This window comes from Bos javanicus, chromosome 13, assembly GCF_032452875.1.
Source record: "Bos javanicus breed banteng chromosome 13, ARS-OSU_banteng_1.0, whole genome shotgun sequence".
Classification (NCBI taxonomy): domain Eukaryota; kingdom Metazoa; phylum Chordata; class Mammalia; order Artiodactyla; family Bovidae; genus Bos; species Bos javanicus.
Genome location: NC_083880.1, coordinates 70,149,760 through 70,177,310, shown reverse-complemented (window position 1 = coordinate 70,177,310; position 27,551 = coordinate 70,149,760). Strand labels below are relative to the sequence as shown.

The following is a 27,551-nucleotide window of genomic DNA, read 5'->3' as shown; positions in this document are numbered from 1 at the left end:
GTCATGCATCACTGGTGTCACCCCGGCGTCAGAACTCCAGGACCTCTTAGTGGCAACCACGCCTGTCCCTGCCAGCTGCTGTAGCATCCAGCTCTGCAAGGCTGGATGACTCCACGTAACTGTACCCCAATAATTCTTTGCCCTGTGGCCCTGCTGCACACTCCTTGACACCAAGTTTTGGGGCCACCTCAGAACCCACATTGGCACCTAAGCACAAACAACTGGAGTGAATAAGAAATCATTCAAGATGAATTGGTAGATAAGCTTCCTTCCATTCCACCTCCCGCAGGCTGTACTGAGTCTCATTTTATATGGATTCTGAGAGGACGATCCCTTGAGTGGGAGCCATCAGCAGCACTTAGAAGAGGAGATGGACAATTATCCTGGCACTGGCTCTTCCCTTTTCCCTGCCTTCCTCCTTTTGCCTCTCATTCCTGCCCTACAGAGTCAGGCTCTGCGTTCTGGAAAACCCAGGCTAAGACGTCCCCATGGATGGATACAACCAGAAGACACTTAGCTGCCTGGGTTTCCTCACCAGCCTCTGGATACTGTGGAAGCGTTTTAAGGGTCTGATTCCACTCACCTTGCTCAGTTCTACAAACCAGATTCTTCGAAGGTCAGGACTGCTGCCTCTCCTGAGTACAGTGACCAGATCTTTCCTTCGCTTGTACCTGTATCATTCATTTGTGAATCAATCATGCACTCCTATAGATTTCTTGTTTAGTGATATAACATTCGTGTCTTTGCGTGTGTTTAATTTCTTACGTGCTACTGACTCTTCTTGAGTTTAAGAAGAGGAATTACTGACACATCTACCTCCCCCCTCCCTCTCCGTCCCACACCTCCCAATACTGTCCGTGCTTCTGTGCTTAGGCATATACACTCTCTTCCCTCTCCCCCACCTCATTTATGCTTTCATCTTTCGTGGGCAAGAGATTTGAGTGCGTGAAATGAGGACTGCTTGATTCCCATGTTGGACTCACCAACTCTGCCTCTAATACAATTCTACTCCCAGCCCCTTTCCAGAAGTTAAAGTTCACAGACCCAAATCCCATGAGCAGTTTTAAAACCTTGATCCTGGAGTCAGACTGGAGAAGCTGTGGCTACCAGCTGCTTGGTCCTGCTTCAGCCCCTGCAGCAGCTGGTTCAGGGGGGCAAGTCCGCTTTCCAGCTGGGCAGGACTGGAGCTCTTCAGAATCCATGCGTCAACCTCCCCCTTGTACTCAGCTAGACAATAAGCTCCTTGAGGACACAGATATCATCTGCCTCATTTACTGCTGTCTTTTGTGTCTAAAGCAATACCTGGAACATAGCTGGTGCTCAATAGTTAAGGAAGGAAGAAAAAGAAGGGAGGAGGGAAGGACCATGATACATCGTGGCCAGTCTTGAGTTAAAAGAGAGAAATGTGCACAGGTGAGGTTGACAGGTGGGACGGGGGCTGCTATCTGTATTTTCAAATTGATGAAATCTCTGGGTCTGCCAAGAAGTTGAAGAATTGGTCCAAAAAAGAGAGTTGGGGCCACAGGCTGAAAACCATAGGAATGCTGGGGTTTCAAAGACACTAAAAATATCCTCTCTCTGGGGGTGCAGTAAGGCTCTTCTAAATCATTACAGCTACCTCTGACAAAGTCAACCGTGTTCATCTTGAATGTATCAGACAAACGGCTCTTGGAATCACTGGGACTCAGATCATTCCTACTTTAAATAAGGTGAAATAAGCTTCTACAGTCAGAATCCAACCTTGTTTTGTTTATTTTTGTGGGTGCTAAGGAAACACCTATGAGGGAAGCAAACAGGGGGTAAAGTGGTGAGGTGACTTGGATCTGGGAGGTGGCAGTAATGGGATGGTATACAGAGTAATCAGCCTGACAGGGCCAACTCCCCATTCCTCTCTGCCTCCGTCTATTTTGTTCATAGCACTTAGCCCTACCTCTCCCCTTGTATTTACTTACTGTCTTTCTTTCTCCTTAGCATGTCCATCGCACCAGAGCAAGGCCATTGTCTTACTAACCCCTGTATCTCCAGTCTCAGATCAATGCCTGGCATTTAGTGGGCATTCAAAAATTAACTACTAACGAATGAACGGAAGAATATTAAGACAATTAGTTGAATCCCTGCCATGTGCTGGGCCCTGTCCTTGAGGATGCTACAAGGATAGTGAGGGAGACAGGGCAGAACATAAAACTACCAAAGCTCGACCCCTGATTTTAGAGAGGTATATACCCAAGGTGTTGCAAGATTCCCCCAAAGCGGAAACCTCCCGGGGTGTGCGGGGCGGGCGCGGGGAGGGGGGGGATGGTCCTTGGGAAGAAGCCCGTGTGCCAGGAGTGCCAGGGAGCCAGGGGGACTGGCAGGGATGTGGCTGGAGACAGAGCTACTCTTCGCCTGGATCCTCGGCATCTTTTCCTGACCTACGGAACCTCGGCCCCAGAGCAATCTATCTGTCGCGCGGGACCCCAGTCACATCTTCTCCCGGGCCCGGAGATGCCAGCCCCGGGTGTTCCAGTTGTCCAGCCCAATACCTAAGAGACCTCCACCTGCTGGAGGAACCCCCTCCCCGCCCCGCCGGAGCGCGCTCCAGGTCCCCGCCCCCTGCCTGCCTTCTGCGGCGGGCAGGACCCCGCCCCGCCCTCTCGGGCCGCAGGACCCCGGCCCCGCCCCGCCCCCGTAGCCCCGCCGCTCCGTCCCGGGGGGCGGGGCCGCGCGCCGCGGCGTCTCCGAGGCGGGGGGCGCGAGGCAGGGGGCGGGGCGGCCCCCGGCGCCGGCCAATCAGCGCCGCTATCACATCCATGCAAATACGAGCACAATGGAGCGAGCCCATCACTCGCCCCTGCAAGCAAGCTTGAAATGGGCTTCTGCCTGAGCGGCAGCCGGGCTGACCAATGACGCTGTATTTTGGGCCGGCGAAGCCCAATGGCATGGCAGGGAAGGCGGGCCCGATCCGGGTTAGGGTGTCCTTGCAGGGTGTCTGAGCTAAACTTCACCAAATAATAGCTGTTTGTATTTTGGCTGCTGCAGGAGCCATTTTAGGTAAGTTCTTCTCTTAAACTTTTTATTTTCCTCCCCGGCGTCGGCGGGCCAGCCTTTTCCGCGGGCTCCCGGCCCCGCCCCGCCGGCCGGGCTGGGGTGCCCCTATGAATGAAGCCAGGATGAGGGGCTGCGGCGGCACCGCCGAGGCCCGGCCCGGGTCCGAGCTGGGGCCGGCGGCGGGCGGCCTGGCGGAGGGCAGGCGGCGGCCTGAGGCCTGAGGCTAGGGGCCGGCCTCCGCATGCGCTCCGCTCCGGGCTCGCGCTCAGGCCGCGCTCCGGCCGGGTGGCCGTCCTTGGGAGTGCGCCGCTGCGGGCCGCGCGGAGGGGCGGGGGTCCGGGCAGACCCCCGGCCGCGGGCCAGGCGGGCGGAGGCGGGGCGTGCGAAGGGCTCCCCCATTTCCCCCGCCCCCCGCCTCCTCGGAACCCGGCCGAGGAGGGACCCCGGTCGTGCCGCGGCGGGGCAGGGGTGACCGCTATTCTCCCCCCGCCGCCCCCGCGGAGAAGTTGCTCTATTGGCGTCCTGCGTCTGTTTGCAGGGGTGGAGGAGGGTGGGCTGGTGCCAGGCTGCTGCTCCGGGAGGGGGCGGGGGCCCCCGGCGCGTCCCCGGAGCGCGCACCCCCTCCGCCCCCTTCTTACGCACTAGCGCGCACTCGCCCCGAGAATTGGAACCCTGGAGGTGTCCAGCAACCCCGCAGCCAAGTTTTGTGCATTATTAGATTGCATGTTGGAGCGTAAAGGAAAAAAAAAAAAGGAATCTCTCCCTTTCAGGGTATTTCTTTCCTTGGCTGTTGAGAAGTAACGGAGTCTGTTGCTCCCAAATTTCCAGGGACGTGCCTGTCAGATGTGCAAAGGGTTGGCAGCTACTTGGTTTTTAAAAAGACGCTATTAGGAAATCCCCTCACTAGTGAGATAATTGAAATTTGAGTTTGTTTGCAGCTTCAGTTTTATTTGATCCGATTAAAAATGCATAAGCAGACACTTATATTTGTGTACGGAAAGTGTTCCTAGTTCCAGTTATGACTGCTGTGACTGTGGTTTCGGTAGCGTGTGATCTAATAAGGCACTGTAATTCGATTTTGAACCTGTAGGCCCGTGTTCTCCAAATGAGGGTTTATGGACCATTAGTAGTCTGGCCAAGGTTGCTAGCGAATCCCTAACATCTCAGGCATCTCTGGAGCTGTGTATGCGCCTTATTTCCCACCCCCTCTACACTGCTCCTTTCTGGTGTGGCAGATCCATGAACAGAGAAGATACCCATTTAAACATTTTTACAGTTTTTAGAGTGTCTGCAGTATTGCCTGAAATTCGATTTTTGTTTCTCAAATGGCTTATAGGAATACCATCCCAGTAGGCTCCAAATTTAGATGTACTTTGAGGGGATACGCTTGGGACCCGTACAAAAGTCCAGACAGGGACTACTGCTGTGTTCCCGAGACTAATTATGAACTGTCTTTCTTACTGGAGATTTGTCCCCATCAGCTGCATAGCACAGGAGAATTTGCTGGTATTCCAAATGGGAAGATCAGGCTGGCAACCTCAAGGAGATAGTTTTTCTAAACTTTGTGGCTCTCTGGGAATAGAGAGAAGGTTTGAGATCCATGTGTGATAAAAATGATTAGGCGTGAACCATCAAGTGAAAGGATGTGTGCCAACCAGAACAGGTGGTTTCGTATAAGCCGTGCATGCCTGTAACCAAAGGCCTGGGAAAATGTGGAGTGGTGAAATGATTAATTTTGGACTTCTGTCCCAGGGCAGAATTCCTAGATGAATTATGATGAATTATTTAAGCTTTTTTTCTTGATTAATAGACTATTAAAAACTAACCTTTACAACTTCCTCCCTCCCCCCCTTTTTTTTTTTTGCTAACTTAGAAATCTCCCTTACCAGATTAGGATACTGTTCTCGGCTATAGTCTGGCCTTGGGCAAAGTAAACCTAGATCTGTTGTGAAATTAGTTGTGTCTCATTGTGCTACCACAGTCTGCCTGGAGTCACATTTTTAAAAAAATTTTAATTTATTTATCTTTGGCTGCCCACTTGGTCTTCGTTGCTGTGTGTGGGCTCTCTCCAGTTGCAGCCAGTGGGGGCTCCTCTCTCGTTGCGTTTGGTGGGCTTCCTATTGCAGTGGCTTCTCCTGCTGCTGTTGTGGCGTGGGGGCCCCTCGGCATGTGGGATCTTCCCAGACCAGGGATCGAACCCATGTCCCTTGCACTGGCAGGAGGATTCTCAACCTCTGGACTACTAGGAAGTCCAAGTCACATCTTTCATACTGCAATGATTTTCTTGCTTTTTACATTTAGTTATTATTGCACTGTAAAGTCTTGGAATAGGATCACCTTTCCCACAACTTTTTAATGTTCTATGGCTTTCCCGTTATTTTTATAATTTATTATCAGTATAGTCAGAAGTTCTTTGAACTCATCAGTATATTACTTCCAGACAAATCAAGTGAAACATTGAATGGCCAGTTGAAAGTGAAGTGAGAGGCCGCAAGTAACAAGTAACATTACTGCATTTCTGGAAGATCCTTTGGCAGTTCATTTTTTGTATTTATTGATTTACTTATAACTATTACAAGTACCAAAGAAAATCTGAAGCAGAATCTTATCTCTTTAGAAACCACTGTCTCATTTGTAAGTTGTTTTGCCATTATATTATAGAAAACCTATCAGGAACAGCAGGCCCTGGGGCTACCGTGTCTTGGAGCTCTCTGATTTAGAGAAGTTGCCAAGAAGTTTTCAAGTTTTCTTGAATGTATGACTTTGCCCCAAGCAGAGTTTGCGGTTACGTCTTCCTGTGTTAAGCCATGAGGGAACAGGCTTGCGACTGTAGGTGCCTTATGTTTTTCAACTTTCACTGGAAGACTTTGTAATAACCACATGGAGTCACACATGGATTCATGTTCTGAACCCTTTTGAACAGGCTTTAGGATTTGAGGATTCTACCTGCATAAATATCGTTGGTACTATGACACAATGACAGTATCTAAATCAATTGAGAAGACTGTGTCCTCACCCTCTTCTCTCATCCTCCCCAGTATAGCAAGGTTTGAAATTTGTTTTTTAAATTGAAGTATAGTTAATTTACAGTGATGTGTTAGTTTCAGGTGTACAAGCAAAGTGACTCAGTTTTATATATATATGTATATATACTTTTACAGATTCAGTTATATATACATATATATACTTTTTCCAGATTCTTTTCTATTATAGGTTGTTATGAGATATTCAACATAGTTCCATGTGCTATACAGTAGGTCCTTGTTGTTTATTTATATATAGTAATGTGTATTTGTTAATCCCAAACTCCTAATTTATCCCTCTCCCCACAATTGTTTTATTTTTAGTAAATAGTAGTTCTCTTTATACTTCCAGCCCTCACAGAAGCTTTAGTCAGATTTAGGTGAAAAGCTACAGTGGATCCCATGCAACTGCCTGCATTTCCCCGTACCAGATTATTACTATACTGAAAACTCTGAAATACCTAAAAAACATCTAGAGCTTAGAGATCTTATTTCCTAGAGAAAAGTTTTGTTTGCCATAGACTACGACACCCTTGTGAGGGAAACAAAAAGAACTAGCATTGAATGAATGAATAGCTGGTCTGGGTCCAGCACTTAGCCAGGTGCTGGGACTACAAGAGATGAGGGAAAACAAAACAAAACAAAACCTTGTTTTCTTAGCCAATCCAGGAGCTCCATGGACTACAGCTCAGAGAAATGAAGTAACTTGTTCAAGGCCATGAAGCTGGTTCAGGTTAGAGCCAGAATTTGAACACACATCATCTCCATCCAAAGCACATATATCCTTTTTTACCACTAGTATGCTCTAAAAAGATTTCTTAAAAAGCTGGAGTGTGCTGTCATGCTTTTGTGGTATGGTGCTAGATTAACTAGCACACTTTGCTTGCGTTTTGTACACCCATCCCTTTTCACTTCTCCATTTCGAGAATTTGTCATTGAAAAGGCAAGTTGGAATACAGTGAGGGCTGTTCCCCCATCCCACCCGCCATAGTGCAAAAGAGGTCTTTCTAGGGCACTTGGGAGTTCAGGGTTAGCCCAGTACAGTAATAACCATGAAGTGCACAAGGGGAATGCAGCTGATTTTTCCTTGCCAAAATGTTCTTCTCTTTGGTTCATTTCATGGAGGCCTTTGATACCCTTGTGAGAAATTCTGTTATTTCCATAAAAGTCCTGAAGGTAGTAAACTGGAGTTGTTTTAAAGTATCTACCCCTTTTCCAACTTCTGAACCAAATTATTTGCATAAAATCTGGAGAAAAGCTTTTAGTTTTGCTTGTGGTACCTGGATTAGTTGGTTTTTCTAGTTTGTAATAGTGACTTTTCAATAGACTTCCATCCACTGACAATTTCAGAAGAACTTAACATACCGAATAGTGTTTGAAAATTTCAGGAAAACTGGGAAGTAGAATTTTAAGTTAACTTTAGGACGTGAATCCAGACATTTACAAAGTGACAGATGCATGTTTATTTTGTAAAAGAGTAAAGGAAGATTTCTACTTTTCTACTCCTTTATTAAAGATTCTTCTAGGGGTTTTTTTTTGTTGATCTAATTTTATGGATCAAATACAGTATTGGTAAAATTTTAATATATGTTTTGGATTTTCTTGTACACTATGTGGCCAAAGCATTTTATTTGTGGAATATCTACATTTTTAAATTCTAAGATTGTCTTTCCATAAAAGGTCAGGCTTCAGGTTAAATGAAGGTCTTGCTTCCCAGGAGGTGCAGTGGTAAAGAGTCTGCCTGTCAGTGAGGGATATGCAGGAGACAAGGTTCAGTCCCTGGGTCGGGAAGATCCCCTGGAGTAGGAAATGGCAACCCACTCCTATATTCTTTCCTGGAGAGTTCCATGGAGAGAGGAGCCTGGCGGGCTACAGTCTTTGGGGTGCCAAGACTTGGACATGACTGAGCAACTGAGCAGCTACTGTAGCATTGACCTTTGGGTCCTACCTATTTAGGTTGATGTTTTCTATCCTTGGATTCATGGACATCGAGGGAGTGTTTAGCTCATCTGTAAACTCCCCAAAATAGTATGTAAAATATCGCTTGTGTGTGCATTTTTATGGGAAGCAAATCCATTGCTTTTTATGATTCTCAAAGAGATCTGTGACTCCCCCCTTCCCTTCTCTCCCTCATCTCTTCCCACCCAGGTGCAAAAATAATATTAAGGATCATTGGTCTAGGTCATTACAAAGGAGTTATTTTGTTTGAGCAAAATCTTTTGCCTAGAGGCTGACTTCTTTGGGTGTTTTTTTGTGTAATCTCAGTTTCAGGTATTTTTTTGCGTAATCTCAGTCTGGATCAGTTGACCTGGGCTTGGGGACGCCCTTCTGCATCAGCCGTCTGAGGATGGCTTCTAGGCAAGGGTTACCCCCAGAATTCTTCCCTGTCGTATAGTTGGGAACCCGTTCCATGCCTTTGCCCATCGTCTGTGCAGCCTGATAGAGTGAAGTTTGCAGCAGGTGACAAGACAGTCTTGAGAGTCCAGGGCCTCTTGGTCTTAGCCATCTGCCTCTGCAGATGGGACTGGAGGGGGTGGCCGTGGCAAAAGCTCCTGATGTTTTCTTGCTTTGAATTTTACTTCTTATTCATTCTGTTAGTGCTTTATTCAATATGTTAAGAGGAAAAGGATTTTCTTTCTGACGCTATAAGCAGAACAATTAGAAATAATCTCCTCTCATTTTTATATTCCCCAGACTTTTTAATGAGCTATACCTTGTAACTTTTCTGTTGTTGTTGTTAATTTTAAGTGGAATTTTTCTTAAAACAAGGACTAGTTGAGCATGTAACCTTATTTTATCAGAACATCGTATATGTCAAGTTCTGTTGGACCAGATGTTATTATAGGAAAAAGGGTCACGTATTACAGTTCTCAGAGCCTTATTTTACAATTTATTTAAGTAATAGTCATATAGATTGGTAAAACAAAATGATTGAGCAGTCAGAAAATTCTCAGAGTAGTCTCTAGGAAGTGGCCGAACTTGAAGTTATCCTGGAGATTTTCTCCTAGGAGTCTGTTTGTTGGGCCAGACTAGAAGTTGAGTAGAAGGAAAATCTGTTTGGTTTGATATATGGAATGAGGAAAACACCTAAGCTTTAGGTAGTTGGGGAGGGGCATTGAGCCCCATCCAGGGACTCTGTTTGATGTGCTCCTTTCCTAAGGGACAGGGGTCAAGAGATGTACCTGGGCTGGTCATTTTGGGTTTGGGGAAACCATCAGCATTCTTAAGAAGTCCTTTGAAGGATTGTGTCTGGTAAGGAAGGTCCCAAATCATCAATCTTATTTAGTGAAGAAATTTTATGGAATTTAATGCAGAGACCTTAGTAATGTTCAATGGGTATCTTGGCTGATCAATTTTTGCAGTGTTAGCCGTCTAAAATCAACGTTGGGTTAGCATGAAAAAGTCAAGCCATCATCTTTGTTGACCACGTGACAGTTTTGGATCACATTATAATTGAAGACCTCTCAGGTTGTTTCTTTGAGCAAACCCCATTACCATTACCAAATTACATTACCCTTTTTAGGAGCTGGTGGAGGGTGGTTTCTGCTTCATGGAAATAACATTTTTGCCTCAAGTTGTAAAAATACATTGAAGAAATGGTAGAGGATATGAAAGAGATCATTAATGACCAGCTCCAGAAAGATAATCACAAAAACGTAAAATCAGCTCTTCTAGATCAGGGCTACTCAAACTTAGTCTGGATCCTTGGAAATCTGTGGACTGTTTGTTACCTGTCTGTGATGAGGTAAGTTCAAAACTTGTAAGAATTGACTGCTTTTATAACATTTTTGGGGCTTCCCTGGTGGTTCAGCGGTAAAGAGTCTGCCTGCAATGCAGGAGACTCAGGTTTTATTCCTGAGTTGGGAAGATCCCCTAGAGAGGGAAATGGCAACCCACTCCAGTATTCTTGCTTGGGAAATCCCATGCACAGAGGAGGCTGGCAGGCCACAGACCATGGGGTCGTGTAAGAGTCAGACACGACTTAGTGACTAAACAACAACGATATTTTTAAGAAAAATGGTTTGTCTGTTGAATCTGATAATAGAAAATGCAAGTTTATGGTGTAGACCTTGTTTAAAATACTTTTTCCTGGTAATTAGCTTTTCTAGCATTTTATCCAAGTGTTGGTTAAAGGTGGATTAAGAAGAAGCACAAGCTGATCCTTTATTATAGAGTACTGTACTGCTTGAGACGAAGGGCACATCACGTCCTGCTGGAGCATTGTTAGAAATGCAGGTTTTTGGCCCCATCCCTGGTGGCTCAGATTGTAAAGCATCTCCCTTGCAATGCAGGTTTGATCCTTGGGTTGGAAAAATCCCCTGGGAAAGCAAATGGCTACCCACCAGTATTCTTGGGGCTTCCCTGGTGGCTCAGATGGTAAAGAATCGGTCTGCAACGCAGGAGACCTGGCTTTGAGTCTGGGTTTTGAAGATCCCCTGGAGAAGGAAATGACATCCCACTTCAGTATTCTTGCCTGGAGAATGCCATGGACAGAGGAGCCTGGAGGGCTACAGTCCATGGGGTCGCATAGAGTTGAACTCAACTGAGCGTCTAACACCTTCACTTTCAGACCCCTGAGATAAACTCCTGGGTTAGGGACCCAGTAATCTGTGTTATAATGTATTATAACATGCTGTCCTGATGATTTTGTATACCTTGAGAAATGTTGTTCTAGGTCAGCACTGTCCAGTAGAACTTTGTGCTGTGATGGAAAATGTCCTCTCTCTGTGCAGGACCTGCTAGTCACATGTGGCTTTTGAAGCTCCTAAAAGGTGGCTGGTTTGACTGAGGAACAGAATTAAAGTTTTTATTTAAAATATTAGTTAGTTTGAGTTTAAATAGCCACATATGACTGGTGGCCCTGGCATTTGACAGCACAGCTCTAGACCCTTTAACAACCTACCTGCCCCCCCACCCCCCACCAACTTTTGGGGGGAAATAGTGGATTTTTTTTTCCTCTCTTTATTTAGAAAGGAAAATACAATATGGGACAAGACTGTTCTTTAGCCTGAAATGAGACTAAACAAGTCATATAATAAAGTTTGACACTATTTTTTGCATTTATATTTACCTATTTATTTTTATCTAAAAGTTGATTTGCTGTTAAGAAAATAGTAGGATCAGAAAATAAATTTAGATCTGTGTCTTGTAAGGTTTTGTAAACAGCAAGGTAGGTTTTCATGCGAGGCCTTATGACCTTTCATGTCTTTCAGAATGACTGCTGAAGCTTTTTTCTTTCTTACAAAGATTTATTACAGGCAGGTTTTAAGTGCAATGCTTAATTCTCAATATAAAACACTGATATTGATGGTTCTCATTACTTTAGTTAATGGAGATTTTTCCTATGTAAAGTATTTCTGGTTTACCAGCTTTCTTGGAGGATGGTTTTTCAGTTTATAAAGGTATAATCTTTGTCTTTAATAATATTCACCAAACTTCCCTTGAAGGATTGAGCCTTATCTTCTGTCCTCTTTCAATATATTTAAAAGTTGATTGGTTAAAGGAAAGGATTTCTTTTACTCACTCAGGGTTTGTATATGCTTCCCTGCCTCCAGCCCCATCTATTTATACTTCAAATTTTAAATTCCTTAAAATCAAGGATAACGTTGAGGCAAAATATGTTTATTGGTTAACATCCATTGCAGAATTGGAAAGTATTTTGTGATTGACAAGGTGGAAGGAAACATGGCTATAGAGGTAAGTGAAGGGACTTCCCTGGTGGTCCAGTGGCTAAGACTCTGTGCTCCTATTTCAAGGGGCCTGGGTTCAATCCCTGGTCAGGGACCTAGATCCCATGCGCTGCAACTAAAGATCCTGCATGCTGCAGTGAAAATCCAAAATCCCCAGTTCCATAGCTAAGAACAGGGGCAGCCAAATAACTAAGTATTTTTTAAAAAAGTAAATGAAGATTCGCAGGTAGAATTATAGCTTTTTTAAATGTTGTCTAGACATAATAAAATGGATTTTTCTAGGGATATTGTAATTTTCTTAAATTAATTTGCCAGGTTTTAGGTTTTCAAGCAGGAGATTGTTACTCATTCAGCAGTGACTCTTGAAGCATGAGAGACAGTATGATGTTCCATACACTTTTTACACTCATAGATATTAGACTCAGAAGGCTTCTTAAAGATCGTAGGTAGGACTGCAGGCAGAGCAAAGTTGCTGATGCAGCAGTGGCCCTTGCTTTGTTTATGGCCTGAACATGAGTTTTCATTAAAAAGCAGCACTGTTTTCCCTTTAATTCTGTTGTAGGAGACAGTCTTATTCTCTCAGAGTGACTTGAGATTTATGGTAGGTTGTCTGGGCAGGGGCTTCTGTTTAGCTGCGACACAAGTTATCACTGATTGGGGGAGCTTAACGTTTTGTAACATGCAGCTTTGAGCTCTTTTGTTGGACTTTCTCCAAAGGATTTCAAGTTCTTGATCCCTAGGCACATATTTGGATTACTGCTTTGGGGTCTTAAGGAATTGGAAAACCCAGCCTGTTGGAATTGAGATCTGGTAGCTGACAGATCCCAAGCCCTGAAGTTTCAGAGGCACCATCGCTGATTTGCAGAGCTATGACTGGAATGTTGTATGAGATGTTACTAAAAAAACTGATTTCATAAGCCGTGCTGAAACACCAGACTCCTCATTTACACATGATAGTCATACTCTGTCCATCCTTATCTGCTCTTCCTTCCACATTTCTCGCTCGCAGGGCTCTCCCTGGGTGCTCTTGACTTTTCTTCCATTGTTCACTCTTGAACTAAGCTTTGTCCCTACCATCGTAGCTGTGATTATGGCAGTTATTTCTAGTTTAAAGTTTTAAGTGTTATCAAGTCTTACATAATTCAGCATCTTCACTAGATTCTTCTAAACCAAAGCTTCTTTCTGGTTTCTCAGGATTGCAGAAGAGTAGAGTTGAAAGGGACTTCAAGGCCATCTAGTCAATATTGTTATCTTATGGATGATGAAGGGGCTTCCCAGCTGGCACTAGTGGTAAGGAATCCACCTGCCGATGCAGGAGACCCAAGAGATGCAGGTTCGATCCTCAGGTAGGGAAGATCCCCGGGAGGAGGAAATGGCAACTTGCTCCAGCATTCTTGCTTGGAAAATCCCATGGACAGAGGAGCCTGGCAGACTGTAGTCCACGGGGCCACAGGCTTCCCTAGTGGCTCAGACGGTAAAGCGTCCGTCTGCAATGCAGGAGACCTGGGTTCGATCCCTGGTTGGGAAGACCCCCTGGAGAAGGAAATGGCAGCCCACTCCAGTATTCTTGCCTGGAAAATCCCATGGACCATGGAGCCTGGTAGGCTACCATCATGGGGTCGCAAAGAGTTGGATACGACTGAGCAACTTCACTTTCCAGCGACTGGACACGCACATGGACGATGGAACAGAGTCCGAGTCATGTCCTAGTCAAAAGATTTGTTAGGCCATAGCACTAGGTTACAGTCAAGCTAGGATTCAGTTCTCATTTCACTAAATAGGACTCTTGCCCTAACTCTGATGGTTACGGTCCTAAAAACACACACAGGAGGATTTCCCTTAAGAACTTGTGGAGAAAGGTGGGGAAAGAGTGCTCGGAGATTAGAAGTGAATTTATGAAAGGCTGCGTAATTTTTCTTATGTTCTCTAAAATAAGGATATCATCAATGAAATTTTGCATGTCCTAAAGGAGTCAGAATGACTGGTCCTATTTTGGTAACTCTTGTTTACTATGTCTTGTTTACTAGAAACAGTCTGGCATGTCCTTCCCTGATACCATGGTAAAAGGCTTGTGATACTATTTTGGTAACTCGTGTTTACTATTCTTTGCTTACTAGAAACTTTTTGGCATGTCCTTCCATTATATCCTGGTGAGATGCTTATAAGTTCACCTTTGCTTTATTGCAATTAATATGTTTGGAGGTGGTTCTCACATCTGCTTATTCCTTCAGCTTTATGCCTTAGGGTTCTTAGAATAAGTTTTCCCCAGAGCCCTCAATAATCATGATAATGGTGATAGCAGCTACTCGGTCATTGGCTGCTTACTGAACACCTAGAACGGTGCAAGGTCCTTTCATGGTTTGCTGGTTGTTAGGGCTGTTCTCCGTGTTTCTTTTGGGTACACGGTAGAGTTGCAGTCCATCATCTTGAAGTTGAGCGTGGCCACGTGACTTGCTTTGGATACTGAAATTTGACTGAAAGTCATGTGAGATACTAGGCAGATGCTTTTTTTTTTTCCCCTGAAAGAAATCTGCAGTGGTTACACAGTATAAGCCAGTTAGCCCATACTTTAGACCACTGCATTTTTTAAACAGGAATTTTAACTGCAGCATAACCAAGCGCATCCTGAGGAATATACATGGATTTCTCCTTCATCCTCCTGGCTAAGGGCTGATAATAGCCCATGTTACAGCTGAGGCAGTGGAGGTAAAGGAGTTAAGTTACTTGTCTGTAATTTCTGAGCTAGTCACCTAGGCAGTTTGAGCCTGACATTCTTTTTATTTATTTTATTTTATTAATTTTTGGGGGCCGTGCTGGGTCTTGGTTGCTGCACAGGTTTTTCTCTCATTGCGGTGAGTGGGGGCTACTCTCTCATTGCAGTGCACTGGCTTCTCCTTGCGATGGCCTCTCTTCTCGCTCAGCATGGGTACTGGAGCGTGCGCGCTTCAGTATGGGCTGGGTTCTTGGGGCTCTGGGGCTCTGGAGCGCAGGCTCAATAATGGGCTTAGTTGCTCTGTGGCATGGGGAGTCTTCCCCGATCAGGGATTGAACTCCTGTCTCCCACATTGGCTGGCGGATTCTTTACCACTGAGCCACCAGGGAAGCTGCCTTTGGTTTTATTCGTGTCTGCTTGTTCATTTTTGGCTGTGCTGGGTCTCCGTTGCTGCGTGTGCGCTTGCTCTAGTTGTGGCGGCGAGTGGGGCCTACCCTCTGGTTGTGGTGCTCAGGCTTCTCGTTGTGACGGTTTCTCTTCTTGGTGAGCACGACCTAGGGTACTTGGACTTAGCTGCCCTTCCTGGAGCAGGGATCAAACCTGTGTCCCCTGCACTGGCAGACGGATTCTTAACTGCCAGACCACCAGGAAGGTCCTGAGCCCGACATTCTTAAGCAGTTGCGGTGTGCTGCCCTGCTGTGGGCTGTGTCATCTTGGTACCAAATGCGTCTAGAATGTGGGCTCTGCCTGTAATTACTTCATGTCAGAACTTCTGCTTACCTCTCTGTTTCGTCCCTTCTTACAGATAGATGCTCCTGCCGTTTCAGGTCCAAGGCTGACTGCACCAGCCAGCATGTATCCTTCCCAGCGTTGGGCTGCACACCCACCACTCCTCTGTCATCTGTTCTCTGCTCTTATTGCCTTCTGAAATTCCATCTTCCACGTGATGAGGATAGTTCCTTGCCGTAAATATCCTCGCATTTCTAATATTTGTGAAGCAAATTTCTCAGAAGGCCACATTTAGCTTATGAATAGGAGACTGCCCGATGTGGTGATTAAAATGCATGGCCTCTGCAGCTGGCCACCGGGTTTGACTTCTTGCTGTGCTACTCACTCTCCATGCCTCAGTTGCCTCATCTGTAAGGAGATAATACCTGTGTCTCATGGTTCTTTCGAGGATTAAATGAGTTAATTTATGTAATGCCTTGGAACAATACTTGGCACACTGTAAGCATGATTTAAGCATTCGATATTATAATTTTATGAAGAATCAGGTATCCAAGGACTAAGATGGAGATAAATCACTACTGATTTTAATCTTTCTGAGGTTAATATTAAGATATCAAAGATTTAATACCACCTTTAATTTTTCCTTTTGTTCAGTAGGAATTACTGAGTAACTTTATACGCTCTGGGGAGGAAATGACCTAGAGCTTGCCCCTAAAGAATTTACAGTATAGAGGGGAGATAAGATATATGTCTACCTGTACAGCAGATACCTGTACACAGATATTTGTGCTATTATGAAGTAGCCCATAAAAAGTGTCCAAGACAAGAAAGATAAAGGGCTTTGGAAGTTCAGAAAAGGAAGGGATGGGGAGTCAGAGAAGGCTTTGAGTCAGACTGGGCATTTTTTCGGGTAGGAAAGATGCAGGATTTGGATATGTGGAGACTGGGTGAGGAAGGGAGCCAGTCTCTGCATGAAAGGAAAGATCAGATCCGAGGGCATAATAAATATATTCATTCATCCATTCAGCAAATATGTGTTGAACCTTGACTTTGTGCTCAGCACAGATATAAGCCCTGGGGCTGCAGTGGTAAACAGAATCAAGTTCCTGCTCTCATGGAGCTTATGTTCCAGTCTTATTTGAATATGCAGAACCATGATGTATCAGGTGGCTGACTAAGAAGAAAAATAAAGCAGGATAAGGAGACAGAATAGATTTACATAACTAAGAAAAGCATGATTAATTTCTAAAGGTCAGTTTTTTTGGGGGGCTGGGAATCTCTTGAGGAAACCCACTGTGTTACTTGCTTAGTTGTTTCCACTCTGTGCGACCCCTTGGGCTGCAGCCCACCAAGCTCCTCTGTCCCTGGAGTTCTCCAGGCGAGAATACTGGAGTGAGTAGCCATTCCCTTCTCCAGGGGATCTTCCCAAGCCAGGGATCAAACCCAGGTTTCCTGCCTTGCTGGCAAATTCTTTACTGTCTGAGCCACCAGGGAGGCACAAAGAATATTGGAGTGGGTTGCACTTCCTTTCTCCAGGGGTTCTTCCCAACCCAGGGATAGAACCTGGGTCTTGTGCCTTGCAGGTGGATTCTTGGTTACTGTCTGAGCCACCAGGGAAGCCCAGGAGACAGCTAAATGGCTTTTCCTGTGCCATGGACTGTATCTGCTGTTTTCTGTGCTCCTAGTTTTCTGTCCCTTGCTCTTGACAAATATCTAGATATTTCCCTTTCTGTGAGATTGAGACTAGTCCCAGTGTCTTCATGGGGCCTTCCCCCTCTGTATCTGCCAGAAGCACTCTCTTTACCCAGTTCTCTTCTGGAGTCAGAGTTTGCCTCTGTAACTGACTTGTCTTTTCTCATACTGTTACTTCTTTATTCCTAGAGAAGAAAATGGCAACCCACTCCAGTATTCTTGCCTGGAGAATCCCATGGCGGAGGAGGGCTACAGTCCACGGGGTCGCAGAGAGTCGGACACGACTGAGCGACTTCACTTTCGCTTTCACTTTCCTCCTTTATTCCACAAGCATATGATGCCTCAATACTTAGTAAACAGTTGTTGAACTTTCGTTTTGTTTCGGCCTTTACCGGGCTTTAGGAACTTGAAGATAAATGCACTTGGCCTCTGCCCTTGAGGAATGCACAGTTCTACTAGAGATAGAAATAAAAACTCCTACTACCAACATCGTGATACATGTCAAATTAGAGCCGTGTCCAGTTTTGTTAGAACTCCCCATGTACCCAGGGAAGTTGGTGAAGGCTTTTCAAAGGAAGGAACTTTTAAATTGGTTCCTGAAAATTGATTTGAAGTGAATAATCAGACTGGGACTGGTGTCTGATTTGAAGAAGCCTTTTATGCATAGGAAGTATCCTCTGAGGGAACAGGCGGAGGCTGGTGGAGCCTGTGGAGCTGAGTGGGAGGTTGGGCTGGAGGAGTAGGTTGGAGACATTGAAAGGCTTTGGAGATTGCAGGAAGGAGTTTAGATTTGTATTGGTAGTGAGGAGTCATCAGATACCTAAACGCAGGAGAGTAAATTGTATTCCATCCTTGGTAGAAGCGATTGGTATAAAACAGTGGCGCTCAAACTTGACTGCGTATTAGAATTGCCTGGAAAGCATTAAGAGAGCCAGTGCCCATTCTGCACGCCGGAAAAGCAGATTTCCCTGGAAGAGAGACTCAGGCGCTGGAATTTTGGTCACTTTTCAGGTGATTCCAGTGTGCATCCAAGTTAAGCACCAGTGGTTGGGAGAGGCTTGACCAGCAGGTTAATGAATGAGGGAGGCCATTGCAATGGCCTGGCTAGGAGATAAGTCTCTGAATTGAGGCATTGGGAGCAGGGATAAGGGAAGACAGAGTCAACCATTATTATTGTTCTTCAGTTTGCTGTATGTTTGTCTTCTCCCGTAAAGTTGTGGCCCCATGAGTGCAAAGTCCAGTCACTGTACTTTGAATTCCTCATGGAGAGCTGTGGGTAGCAGGTTCTCAATAAATATTTGCCATGATTAAAGTCAGTTTTCTTTTGTTCAGATACCCATAGTTGAGTTCTTAGGGCATTTTTATTTCAATTGGTTCTCTCTTTTTTGTTATTAAACAGAAATTCCTTTAGGAATGAGAATGGATGGAGATGAAACTTTTAGGTCAGTTTTACTTCCTCATAATTCTGATGAAAGATTTAGGAAGTTAAAACCCAGTGATTAAAACAATGTCCGCATATGGAGTTGATTTATCTGTACTGTCTTTCATTAGCCCAGATAATTAAATTTGCCCTTAACTTTTGGTATTTGTATAAAATCAACTACTATTCATATACCCTTTAAAATAAAGACTCTACGTAGAGTACCTAGATTCTTAAAGTATTCCTGAGGTTTACCTTCCCCAACAGCACATGAAAGGTAAACCTCAAAAATAATACCCAGATTCTGTTAAGCTGTGTATTGACTCAGGACTTTATCACTATAATATAGAAACAGACATGGTTTGTGCATGTGAAATAATTCCTCTTTGCCAAATAAATTTATCTGTGGGGATAGTATTTTAAAGTGTTGTGAAGCATTTTCATGTCAACCTTTCATACTCTGTTCTAATGGAGGGGAGTTGGAACATATGGAAATTAAGAACTTTAAAAATATTTGACAGCATTTATACCCCTTGCCACTTTGTATTTTGAAAAATAGCAAACCTACAGAAAGTAAGTTAAGAGAATTATACCTTAACACCCATCTCCCCTCTACCTGGATTCATCAATGATTAATGTTTTTCCAAATTTGCTTTATATCTTTTTCCATGTCTGCATGTGTGAAGTGTGAAAGTAAGTCGCTCAGTCATATCTGACTCTTTGCAACGCCATGTTCTATAGCCCTCCAGGCTCCTCTGTCCATGGGATTCTCCAGGCAAGAATACTGGAGTGCGTTGCCATTCCCTTCTTCAGGGGATCTTCCCAACCCAGGAATCAAACCTGGGTCTCCTGCACTGCAGGCAGATTCTTTACCGTCTGAGCCACCAGGGAAGCTATATGTCTAGTTCTTTCTAAAGCCATCCCCTTTGGGAGTTTCTTGCAGACATGGTGACACTTCACTCCTGGAGAAAGGGTGTCCAACTATAATACAGTCATATGACTTGGGATACTTGACATAAAACCAGTATGTAGTCCATATTTAAATTTTACCATTTCCTTGTTCTCTAGCTTTTTTGTTTTTCCTGATCTAGTATTCTGTCAAGGATCATACATCGTATTAAGTGTGTCCTTGCCTTTCAGTGTGGATTAGTGCCATCTGGTAGTCACAGGGTTTCCAGAATGGGAGTGAATACCCGCTTTAAAGGACGTCATGGCCCTGCTTCCCACCCTGCTTACCTGTTTATCCCCTTCCACGGCCCCCGTCACAGACTGGGAATGGACCTTCTTAGACTGATGGCAGGAAGTCTAAGGATGACCGGTTCATCCTAAAGTAGAACCTAGCACTGAGTGTCGACTGGCTTGTGGGCATCATCCTGATGCTCGGAGATGTTTTGTCCTATGCAGAGTCGCTGTCCATTTTATGGCTAAGCCATTCAGGTTGTCTAGGTACCTAAGAGAATGTTAGCACAGGGAACTATGTTCAGTGTCTTATAATAACCTATAACGGAAAGAACCTGGAAAAGAATATATATATATTTACACACACACACACACACAGGGAACTATATTCAGTGTCTTGTAATAACCTATAACGGAAAGAACCTGAAAAAGAATACATATATATTTACACACACACACACACACACACATATATATAACTGAGTTACTTTGCTGTACACCTGAAGCTAACACAAAATTGTGAATTTACTGTACTTTAAAAAATGATAAAAGAAGTGGAGAATGTGGTAATGTTAATGAGACTTTGGGAAGAGCTTTGCATAGTTGTCTCTAAATCACCTGAAACAGTAAGAGTTAGGAGTTGTCTTCTGAGGACATTTCTTGAGGACTGCTGATTATGATGACCTTGTCTTTATACAGTTCATATTAATTAATAGTTTTAATTTTTTGAGAAAACTGTTAAGGACCTCCCTACCCCCACCCCCACTTTAACTATTCTAGTGGTTGTGGCCTTTTGCTCCCTTGCCCTTCTTGTTTTACACTCCTTCCTGGGCAGACTTCTTGCTTGTTTTAGCTCTTGATGACCCTGAAATCTTTGTTTCCATCCCCATTCTCTTCTGAGCTCCAGACCCTCATTTCCAACCATGTAACTCTTTGCAGCTTCTCCTGCATGTTCCACATGCAAAACTGAACTTGCTGTCTTTCTGTGTAAACCTGAGCATTGATCTGAATGTTGGGTGGATGGGGGTGAGAGTGACGTGGTTATTTGACCAGGGGGCTAAGAACACTATACTCAGGTCCCTAACCGGCTCCTGCCATCCCGAACACCCCTCCCTTCCCTAAGCCCCGTCCCTGCACGAGCCCCCCATCCCCCCAGCATACACACTTAATGGGAAGGAGGCAACCGAAGGCAGGGCTTTGCTCATAACATCATTTCTGGCTGAATGTGGAGTCTTGGAAGTTAGACTTTATGAAATGGTTCTCAATCTTTTTTTTTTTTTTCCATTATCACTCCCCTAAGGAGCCTTTTTTAGACAGGCTATTTTTTTTAGTATTATCCTCCCATCCATGAAGATTTAATACCACAAATATGTAGCGTATCTGTTTATGTACTGTGTCTGCTTAATAACGAGTAAGGTATTTTAACCCCCAGGAACCAGTTTTTGCCCCCTTGGAGAGGTACTGTCCCCTTGAGAATGCATGCTTTAAGCTAAGCTGGAGGCAGTCTGTGAAGTCTCGAAACAGCACAAGCCAGAGTGTCTGCTTGCCATCTCTCCTGCCCACAGAGAATTTACCTTAGGCTCACAGCTGATGGCTGAAACCAGAGTTTGGTCATCTTGTTGTGACCGTGGCTCACAGAAATAACACTGTACTGTGCCCAGTGTACACGCAAATATGTTATTCAGATGTTTTAATACTCGGTATTTATTCTTACTGCTTCTCATGTACTCTATTTTTAGTCTGTATTCTTTTAAAGATAGTTTTATTGAGGTAATTTGCATACTGTAAAATTCACCTGTTTTCTATGTATTTTTTTATTTTAAAAGAAATGCTGGTTGTGACCCACTGGTTGGCAACAGCCTGGCTCTCAGCCAGAAGAATAATGCCAAGGCCTCGCTGGTCTGGAGACCACCCGTAGTCCACCAAAGAAGTGAGAAGGAAGTAGTGACAGGGTCCTAACCCTGAACCCCTGGTTCTCACTGTAGTCATGGGACTTTGTTTTAATAAATACCCTTGGACTTGAACAGACTGGTCATTTTACTCCTTGGTAAGAGATGAATGCTGGAGAGCTCCTGGTGGCTCAGACAGTAAAGAATTTCCCGCAGTGCGGGAGACCAGTATTCAGTCCCTGGGTTGGGAAGATCTCCTGAGAAGGGAATGGCTATTCACTCCAGTATTCTTGCCTGGAGAATTCCACGGACAGAGGAGCCTGGTGGGCTATGGTGCATGGGATCACAAAGAGTCAGACACAATTGAATGACTAACACTTTCATAGAGGATGAATGCTGGAGAGCTCATGGCAGGGGCCGTGCGCTTTTCAAACCCACAGGTGAAAACTGCTTTGGTGGCAGCCAAAGGGTTTGCCTCACCAGGAAGGTGAAACGGGCATCTTCATTCTGTGATTTGTGGTGCCCGCACACATGCTCCCCCCACCCCCCCACCAAAAGAAAGTGGAATGGGGATGTGGAGAGGGGAAGATTGGATTTGTCCATAAGAATATTGGAGAGAGTGACTGTAGCAATCTATATATTTGATTAATTTGCTGTCGTTAATCTCTTAAAAGGGGATGAAGCACTGAGGAAATGAAATAGGAAGCTGCTGAGTCTTCATTAGAAGAGCAGAAGAGGCCTAAACAATGGGGTCTGTTGGGGTGCATGCGTGGTCAGAGGGAGGCCACGCCTGCAGCCAGGAGGAATCATCTGTGCAGACAGGGAAGTGAGTGGTCAAAAGGTCTGGAGAGTAGATTTTGCCCGTGTTTACCTTTTTGTCTTTTGGTCATACTGTGCAGCATGTGGGGATCTTAGTTCCCCCACCAAGGATCGAACCCATGCATCCTGCATTGCAAGGCTGGAGTCTCTGGACCAGCAAGGAAGTCCCTGGCCCTGCTTGCTTTTGACCCCAGAACCAGGCAGGGCAGGAATATGATAGGAGCAAAGAAAACTGGCAAAGAAAAAGAAAAAGGGCTTCCCTGATAGCTCAGCTGGTAAAGAATCCGCCTGTAATGCAGCTCAGGAGACCTCAGTTTGATTCCTGGGTTGGGAAGATTCTCTGGAGAAGGGATAGGCTACACCCCAATATTTGTGGGCTTCCCTTGTGGCTCAGCTGGTAAAGAATCTGCCTGCAATGGGGGAGACCTGGGTTGGATCCCTGGGTTGAGAAGATCCCCTGGAAAAGGTAATGGCCACCCACCCAGTATTCTGGCCTGGAGAATCCCATGGACAGGGATATTTAGGAGTTCCTGATAACTCAGGTGGTGAAGAATCCGCCTGCAATGCAGGAGACCCCAGTTCAATTCCTGGGTCAGGAAGATCCCCTAGAGAAGGGAAAGTCTACCCACTCCAGTATTCTGGCCTAGAGAATTCCACGGACCGTATAGTCCATGGGGTTGCAAAGAGTCGGACATGACTCAGCAACTTTCACTTTCAAAGAAAACTGAGACATCCCATCCCAGAGCAGCAGAATAATTAGAGCAAATATTCGTGGAATGCTTAACTATATGCCGAGAACTAAACATTGTATATTCTCACTTTATATTTTATATTTAATCTTTTAAAACTATGGGGTTGTACATTGTTGTAGTGCCCGCCTCCCCAACTCCCCATGTTATGATGAGGAAAACTGAGGTCAGGAAGATAAAGAAACTTGTTCAGAGTCACACAGTTAGTTTTTTGTTCTTACATGTAATGTAGGACACTGAAGACCCTGCCTGGACTAGGTGAACCTGCTGCCTCTGGGACCATGTCTGCTGCACCAGCCTTCTGAGGAGTACAGCTTACCTGGCAGATCCCGTGGTCATCATTTAAGTCACTTAGTCTCCAGGTTGCTACCCTGAAGTTCACTGTTAGAGGCTGGTGACCACAACACTAAAAATAACATTGTCCTAGAGAATATTTATAGTTTTTTCATTCCCTCAAGTACAGACTGTGCCTTATCTGGGAAATACCACTTATTTTAGGGCTCTTGAGTTGGGCATTTAAATGGTAGGGCTTGTTAGGTGGTAGTCATATTTCAAATTAGTTCTGCAGACATTTGCATGCTTCTGAGTTCCCTGTGACATACCTGGTGCCAGGGTAACATGTTACCACAGGTCTGGTAGGGGAAATAGACACAAGCAATATTTAAATTGCAGGGAAACAAAATAAGTAGAACAATAAAAGGAACATTAAGGCATAGGGGAGGTTAGGAAAAACTTCTCAGAAGAGTTAACATTTGAGTTAGGTTTTGATGGATGAGTAGAAGTTAGAAGTGAAGTGAAGTCGCTCAGTCGTGAACTGTAGCCCACCAGGCTCCCCCATCCATGGGATTGTCCAGGCAAGAACACTGGAGTAGGTTACCATTTCCTTCTCCTGGTAGGTAAATAGTTGCAGAATAATTAAGTGAAAATGGCAAGAGAGATGGACAGAGGCCTCCTTCTGATGTTATTGCCAGTGTATTTATAGATTCTTAATGATATAGTAGAAAGAGCTTCCAGTTGTAAAATCTCCCCCTTTTCCCCTAGTGTCCTGAAATGCCATTCGGCTCCTATGCCTCAGCAGTAGGGCAACTGGATGCCCAAGGATTTTGCTGTGGGCCAGTTATAGGAGGGAAAAACTGCTACCCATGTAACACCCACAGGCACACTGCAACTCTGGCAGTTTCCTACTTGTGTGAGGAGATGGGGGTATTCCTTGTAGCCTAGCTCCAAGCTAAGACTTTTTTTTGGCCACACTTTGTGGCATGTGGGATCTTAGTTTCCTGACCAGGGATCGAACCCATACTCCCTGTGTTGGAAGCATGGAGTCTTAACCACTGGACCACCAGGAAGTCCAGAGATTGGGTTTTTGAAGTATAACGTGCATTTGGTTAAGTGTACATATATCAAGGGTACTGCTCACTGGGTTTTAACATGTGTATATTCCTTTGTAGGGCTTCCCCTGTGGCTCACTGGGTAAAGAATCCTCCATCAATGCAGGAGCCACAGGAGGCACGGGTTTGATCCCTGGGCCAGGAAGATCCCCTGGAAAAGGGCATGGCAACCCATTCCAGTATTCTTGCCTGGGAAATCCCATGGACAGAGAAACCTGGTGGGCTGCAGTCCATAGGGTTGCAAAGAGTTGGACACGACTGAAGAGACTGAGCACACACACTCGCATACAGAATGTCTTGTTTTGTATCTGGTTTCTCTTACTCAGCTTTATGATTGTGGGATTCATATAGATGGCTGGAGAGCACTGATAACCCGTCACACTGTCAGGAAGCGATCCAGAATAATCATATGTGGCTTATGCCATTGAGAGTTGGATGGATTTATTGGTGACATGTGTTTGTGCAGAGCATTTGCAGGTGCCAAATTCCAGGTGCTCCGCATGGGCCTGTGAGCACAGGTGAGCAAGTTCCTTCCATCACGGAGCTTGCTGTCCAGTGCAGGAGATAAACGCACACACGTAATTACATATAATACACAGAATTAAAATGAAGATCTGGTCAACCTTTACGGTTTTTGCAGTGATTTTGAAAGATTTTCTTTATGGTTTTTGAAAGACTTTCTATTGGAGGTGAAATGTCTTCTCATTGTCAAAGGATTAGAATTTTTCCAGGTGGTCAAGTTCAAGTGTGGAGATGTGAAGCATCATGGTATCTTTGGAAACTTGCATTAGTAATACTTATAGATTGATTAAGATGTGTAAGAAGACCAAAAATACTACTTTTGGAAGAAATTTTGAGGAAAACCTTAGTGTGCAAGTTTGGCTTCTTAGTTGGAGCTGTGGGTAGGAGATGACCACTCTAGTGACCAGTTGTAAATGCATCATTATGAAGAAGGCAGAGAACAGAAGTCAAATTTGGTAACTGCTGTAGCCAAAGGAAAACTCCCTGCAGTGCTCTTCTGTTGATGTTATGGAAGATTTTTTTTCAGGTTAGATAAAACTACGGAGACGCTTACTATGATTGTGTGTTGTTGTTTTTTTTTTAATAATTGAGATGACTTGAGATGTCCTGTAAGCCATCAAAAATTTCCTAAGGGAGGGTGGATTTTGCTGGAGCATCTCTCCCTTAATCATGAGATTTTGTAGCAAAATGTGTTCCCTGTTCTCTCAGTTTTCTGGCGCTAACATAACAAAATACCACCGGCTGGGTAGCTTACCCAAAGGTGTATTTTCTCATGATTCTGGAGGCTAGAAGTCCAAGGTCAGGGTGGCAGATTTGGTTTCTCTTTGACTGCAGGGCTCCTTCTCGCCCTGTCCTCACCTAGGCTTCTCTCTGTGTTCTGTTTCCTGATCTCCTCTTAAAAGCACACCTGCCATATTGGATTAGGGCCCACTCCAGAGACCCCTATTTTAACTTCATTACTTCTGTAAAGACTTGCTCTCCACATACAGTCACATTCTTAAGTACTGGGGATCAGGGCTTCAACCTGCAAGTTTTGGGGTGTGGGAGGACACGGTTCAGCTCATTTACACCCATGTCCAGAACCTGTCCTGACATTGTTGGGCTGTGTGAAGGCTGTCCCCTGAGAAACACAGGGGTCAGACCGCTCCAAGACCAGCAGGGAGCTGTGAGGTAGCCGAGTCTGCTCAGACCGCTCTGGGGGCTGGGCTTGCTCTTAAAGCACCACTTCTGACTTCCTCACGACTTGTCTGTGCACACACAAACCTGTGAGTCCTGAGTGATGTGTCTAGAACTTAAGACTGGTATTCTGTCAATTAATAGAGATTGAAAATAGGGACTAGGATGAAAAGAATCCAAACTGTATAGGCCAGGTGAATGTCATGAGAAAAGTGATGTCATAACTTTCATAACTCTTAATAATCTGTTCCAATGTTGAGCAAACCATATCCCTCTCCTGCCGTTTCACCCTTTTGATTAGCTGAAGTTAAACAGCCTTGGCATTCTCCTTATCAGAACATTTGAACACCAAAGAGCTGTTCCTAAGTCAGATCACCTTAACCTTCCTCCTGCTTCTGGGCGGAAAGTTGTTTTCTGTAGAAGGATTTTTATTTTGAATTTTCTATTGTGATGGCCACTGAGGGGATTTTTCTTTTAAAGATGTGCTCTTAGACAGTCATCTCCTAAGCTTGTTTCAGTGGAGACAGAAAAATCTTGTTGGGATGAATTTTGTAGGGGCTGCTTCTGTTTCGGTCCACACTGAGATTCTGTGGTGCATATGAGGCTTATTATAGGTACCTGGGAGCTAGAACTCTGGTTTTCAGTGAAGTAGTGTGTATTATTACGGTGTGTGTCCCAGAGTTGCTGTGCTAAGACCCATTTTCAGAATTAGAACTTTGAAACTTCTAGGCCATGAAGAGAACTCATGCAGAGTTGAACGAGATGTGTTAGCTCACATCATATTGTGTGTATGTGCTCAGTCGTATCTGACTCTTCCCAACCCCATGGACTGTAGCCTGCAAGGCGCCTCTGTCCAGGGGATTTCCCAGGCAAGAATACTGGAGTGAGTTGCCATTTCCTCCTCCAGGGGATCTTTCTGACCCAGGGATCGAACCCACTTCTCCTGCATTGGCGGGCAGATTCTTTACCACTGAGCCACGTGGGAAGCCGTCGCATCATATTAAACCCAGCCTAATGTGAAGCAGGGGATTTGAGAAAGTCATGGCATGCCCAGGCGTGTTCATGTTGCATCCCTGTTACTGCCAACATAGTTCTGTTGCCTTTTCTATTCTTTTGCTTAGCTGTGGGCTGATTGACCAGGAGTTTAATTTTTGCCAGTATGGTGTGGGTCACAGTGAGCGTTTAAAGATCTTTGAACAGCATTCAAAGGTACTGTGCATTGTGACTCTAATTTCTGCTTATATTAATATAATACTCATGTTCTCTTTGACTTGCTTGGCTGTTTACTGATGAATGAGGTGTTTTTTTTTTTCTTTTTTTTTAAACAGACATAACTGAGTTACTGTTAATTCTTTTACAGGGAGTAAATTCATTGTTTAAAATGGGTCACAGTTCCAAAGTATACCCAGAATTTTACTTACTTTTTGGAGAAACAAAACTCTTTCAAACCTGTTGAAAACAAAATTCAACTGAAGGGATTTGAAAGACCTTATTAACTTTATTAGATGATTCATGAACTGGGCAGCGTCCCATCC

The 27,551-nt window shown here is 44.6% G+C and overlaps 1 protein-coding gene across 9 annotated transcripts in view; it reads left to right on the top strand.

The window, feature by feature from the left end:
• Positions 1-2,834: 2,834 nt before the first annotated feature.
• Positions 2,835-27,551, top strand: part of CHD6 (chromodomain helicase DNA binding protein 6) — a 201,299-nt gene continuing 176,582 nt past the window's right edge. For 8 of the 9 annotated variants that reach the window (XM_061437616.1, XM_061437610.1, XM_061437613.1 and 5 more), the window contains exon 1: positions 2,837-3,030. The gene's annotated coding sequence lies outside the window, so the exon portion shown is untranslated. Of the gene's footprint in view, positions 3,031-27,551 lie in introns of all 9 variants that reach the window. The other variant, XM_061437617.1, reaches the window with a different exon arrangement.